Raw genomic sequence first — 4460 nt, 5'->3', positions numbered from 1 at the left:
GTTCACTGCTTTAAGGGCGGAAAGAAACTAATCGCGGTTAAAGCTTCCACAGTATATATATACTACAGCTGGTGACAGGTCGGCCACATTGACCAGGTCCCTGTGTAGAAGTGCTCTTATTTTCGTTAGAGATGCATGGCTTTGCGACGTTGTCGTCCTCACGATCACCCTTGGCCACATCCACCCTGCAGCTATGCACTCCCGACGCGTTGCCGCAAATCTACATGCCTCTGACCATGCGTGTGTGTTTTCGACAACGTCGTCTATCGTTGCCCCCCCCCCCCCCCCCCCCCCCCGCGCACACACACACACAAATGCATCAGCTGCACACTCTGCTATGGCCTTGCCTTCACGGCCGGGGCAGCAGCACGAAACGTGAAGCGAGTGGGCAGGCGACGCATACAGCGTGGCCAGCAAAGCATGTAGACTTCAAATCGCTGCCGTTATTCCACGACCATCCACTGTCGATGCTGCTGCCACTGTCTGGCGCCCCTTCCTTTCGGATGCTTCGCCCAACCGGCGCACACGCAGACAATGATTGGCCTTTAGACTATAGCCACTGGAAGCTTTACTGTACGTCCTGCCTGCCGACACTTTGGGTCGACGTGTTCTTTCCGGGCGGTGTCGCAGGGGCTGAGGGACGCTCTTATTTGGTCTCCGTGCTACGCTGAAAGCGCGATTTTATACGGCGCCTCCTTGTTCGCTATAAGCGAAGGGGTGCGGGCACAGTTGTTCGTTGTATCTGAGGCGAACTGTCATTCCTCTAATGCATACTTTGACGGTGTGGATCGGTTGGCCGATCAACGCCAACTCCCTCCTCGTGAAAGCTATTGCGAGTGTTTTATCCCCAACTTCGTAGCGAAAATTTTCATACACTTGTGCTCCGTTTTTCTGCTAGCTGTGGTTCTGCAGTGCACAAAGACCGATTCTGCTCTGAACAATGGTGTTTGCCACCCTCGGAAATGGTGAAGGATGTGACGGTTCTTAACGCTTGCCAGCCAAAGTGATCTCCAATACGTCTCATTTTCTGAGTGAGTTGTATATATGTGTTCCCCCTGCGAGGCACTGTTCAGAATAAAAGCCAATAAAACAACTCTAAAAAAGGAGTTCATCTTAGGATACAGACATATTCCTGCATATCTGCTACTTCTCACTGCGAAAGTTAACATTTGGATCCGACGTTTCTTAAATGACGTCAGAGGATCAGGTTGATTTAAGAACACGCTCATTATGATCGCAACCAAGTAAGGCTCGGTGAAACTTACGTCCGCCGAATGGACCTGGTTGTTGCGGTCGCAGCAGCAACAACAACAGGCCATCTGCACGTGGAAGTGGCGCCAGGCGGCAGCACCTACACGAAAAGGGCATGTGCCTCAGTAAGAGTAAACCACCCCAGGAGGCTGAGCTAGCATTGCAAGCTGCTTGGAGCACCTGCATGCAAGCAGGAGTACGGTTGCAGTAAAGAGCTGTGAAGCTGGCATAGCGCTTCAAGCTACATGCAATCCAGACGTGTTTTCTTTTAATGCGATAACATTACGAAAGTCGTGAAAGGCGAAAATGTCCGGTGTCGGCCCATGCCAACAGTGGCAGGTAGTGTTCAGGGGGAGTTCCCTCTCTGTCTTCCTGCCGCCTTTCAAGCGTCTCCTTCTGCCCCCTCTCCACCTGTAGAGGAGAGAGGCACCGGACGAAGAATGACTCAGCTAAAATGAGAATGACTAAGAAGAAAATGACTCTGACAACACCAGGCCTACGTGCAAAATAAAACAGCTTTCCGAAGAACTATCTGTGCAAAAATGAGGCTTGCGGGCGCTATTCTATCTCGCATTGCTCGGGAAACCTGGATCGCGCAAGCCTCACCGGTGACTGTGTTTGAAACAGCAGCCCCCTGCAGGTGCAGCGGCGCATCGCTTAACCGCTGCGCCGGTAGTGGTATGAGGACTCACCGCGACCTGTCAATGTGACACATTTTACGTAGTTACGTAGTCGCGATTGGAACAGAATCAGAATTGGAATAGATTGGTGAGTGAAAGACGAATGCTGTCGCATTGCCTCTAATGTTTTTTTTTTACTCGAAAACATTGCTAACTGTATATACAGTGCAGTGCGATTTTAAGGTTGTCACGTTCGTTCCTGCTGAAACTAACCGACAAATTTTCCTTGGCGTCAGGGTCACTTTCTCCGCAACACATATGACGGCGCAGAATGCAAGAATCCATCGGCTCATGTTTTCGTAGGAGCCTTCGTGCGAGAATAAATTCTGTTAGAGCCGTTTAATCGGAGTAGGTTAACCCTGAAGTGATCACCTTCAAATGGCGTTATATTGCACAATTTGGCATCTCTTCCAGATCCAGCGCTGAACTGTGAATAGTGGAGCTTAACGTACTGAAGCGACACGCTGGCTACAAGGGACGCCGTAGTGAAGGGTTCCTGATTCGTTTAGACCACGTGGGATTGTTTGCCGTGCGCCGACATCGCGCAGCTCACGGCCGCTTTTTGCGTTTCGCCTCCATCGCGGCGGCGATTTTTCGATGGAGGTGAACCGCACAAAGCACCCTTTAGGTGCGTGATGTCGGCGCACAGCATCGAGACGCTGCCGCTGCGATGGAGGCAAAAGGCCATAGTGGCGCAGAATGGCAGCAACAGACGACTGTTCATGCAGGCCATGGCCGAAATGCTGCAAGGGCGTTTGCAGTAACCTTCTTCGCAAAGAGCAGAAGCGGCGGGAAAGTTGATTCAGGTTCAAAGCATAATGAGGAGTGGGAACAGAGCGCCAAACCAGACCTGATCAGATAAAAATTTTGCAGCGAGACACGGCAGTGCATTTTCACATGTGAGGCCAAGCTCTACTGTTCGACAGAATTTCCTGCTCCAGGAATGTCTGAGGTGTTGATGCTATCTAGCTGTCAAGAGACCCATGTTGCACCATTAGGCACGCCGTCTCTTAAAAAGAGTATGCTCACAGAAGCGGCTCTGCCCGATTCATTTTCGATGGTTAGCGTTTCATTATAGTAAATGTCGAAGGTTTCCTTGACACCAAGCTCGGGAACTGCCCCGATCACCGCGCTTTTTATTTTATCTATTCTCTTTCGCCGAGGACAACGTTGCCGTGTCTTTTTTTTTTTTTTGCGCGGGACGAGCTCATAACGGGACTATTCGTCCGCAGCAACGCTCACAGCATCATCACGAACGACTGCAACAGCAGCTTGCCGGTATACACATAGTAGCAGCTAAAGGTGGAAGCAGAAATGTACAAAACAGTGTCACCTTTACTTACCGCATACATTAATGCTGCGTACTTCGAAAGGTATTTAAGTGCTATTAACACCCATTAACCGTTATAAGTAGCATCAATGTGTACTCTGCACATTTCTTGACAGGTAAAACCTATCATGAAATGTGCAGATGTATCTTTGGCACGTTTACTCACATGAGAGTGCGAGGGGCTATTCGTCGTATGCAGCTGCTTTCTTTAAGCGTCTTAATCCCATATCTTAATCCCCTTAAGCAGTCCGAAAGCACGCTCGAAAACAGAAGTTTGAAACCGGAACTTCAAAAGCGTTTACTCATGAACACGGTACCACGGTGCTCGCAGTGCTCGTGAACGTCGTTCACAATCGTCCGATATTAAATCGAAGGGCTACAATCACTGTCTTAAACATCTCGAAATATGTTTAAAAACTAGAAAATACGCGCAAGACTTTCACATAAATATTTTCTCTGCCGCAGCTTTCGGGATTCCAGTTGAAACCTTTACCAAACCTTGACTTCGCGAGAAAACCTGTGCTGGCCACAATAATGTGCTGTAAGAGGGCGACTTTACTGTTGCTGTCCGGTTTGCTGGCTCAGCTTTACCCCCGTGGCCGGAGTAACCGCTCGATACGAAAGTGCTGCGCTTGTTGTTGTCACATTTGCGATCAACGACAGCGCGTCTTTCTCTGCAAGCTCAGTGAAAGTCTAGCTTCTTTGCCCTCTAATCATACAAAGTGGGAATGTTTGGCACGTTTTAAACTGTGATGCGCTTACTTTCCTGAATACTTGAATGTTCGTTGTACATTAATCTCGTAAGCTTTCAGTTCATATAGACAACTTCTGAACGGTGCTGAAAGTTTGTGACCGCCAATAGTTGGCACAGCCACGAATGCATAGACGACGCCAGCGTGCGCAATAGTTCATAGATACGATCACGGAAGATGCCAGAATTCTGAACCTGATGTTCTCGATGAGTACAATCAGGAAGCCCCTCTTCCCAACTTGCCTCTTCTGGTTCAAGCCGGCTTCGCAGTCACAGAACACAGTGAAAATGCAAACGAAGTTGCCCAATTCTTCGGGAATACTCACCACGTATCGACGACAGCTTGTGTTCCGCGGGGCCGGCGCGGCGTTTCCCGTGGTTACCGCGACTGCTGCTTCCGCTACGCTTTTCCGCCGCATTTTAGAACCACGGGCGCGCCACCGCACGC

This window comes from Amblyomma americanum, chromosome 10, assembly GCF_052857255.1.
Source record: "Amblyomma americanum isolate KBUSLIRL-KWMA chromosome 10, ASM5285725v1, whole genome shotgun sequence".
NCBI lineage: Eukaryota > Metazoa > Arthropoda > Arachnida > Ixodida > Ixodidae > Amblyomma > Amblyomma americanum.
The sequence above is the reverse complement of the archived record's forward strand: the minus strand, read 5'-3'. Positions refer to the sequence as shown.